A 239-nucleotide genomic window follows, 5' to 3' on the forward strand; every position below is an offset into this window, starting at 1 on the left:
ACAGAAAGATGGAAAAATCGACAGGAAGATAAAGGTCGAAATCGAGAGAGAATGAAGCGAAAACGAGAGAGAAAGGGCGTGGGAAGCGGTGCAGAATGCAAGTGTGGGAAAAGCAAAGTGTGGGGGAACATGTGTCATCATATTCCAAAACAGGGGAAGTGAAAGCCAGTGACGAAAGCGTAAAAGGGAAGATGCGAGACAAAAATTCTTGCAAGGAATGGTGTGACCAGCGAAGGAAC

The 239-nt window shown here is 46.0% G+C and overlaps 1 protein-coding gene across 1 annotated transcript in view; it reads right to left on the reverse strand.

Moving 5' to 3' along the window:
• The window catches only part of LOC119592247 (netrin receptor UNC5C-like), a gene marked incomplete at its 5' end in the record, with an annotated part of 58872 nt that overhangs the window by 32813 nt on the left and 25820 nt on the right, over nt 1-239 (reverse strand).

This window comes from Penaeus monodon, chromosome 29 (assembly GCF_015228065.2).
Source record: "Penaeus monodon isolate SGIC_2016 chromosome 29, NSTDA_Pmon_1, whole genome shotgun sequence".
Lineage (NCBI taxonomy): Eukaryota > Metazoa > Arthropoda > Malacostraca > Decapoda > Penaeidae > Penaeus > Penaeus monodon.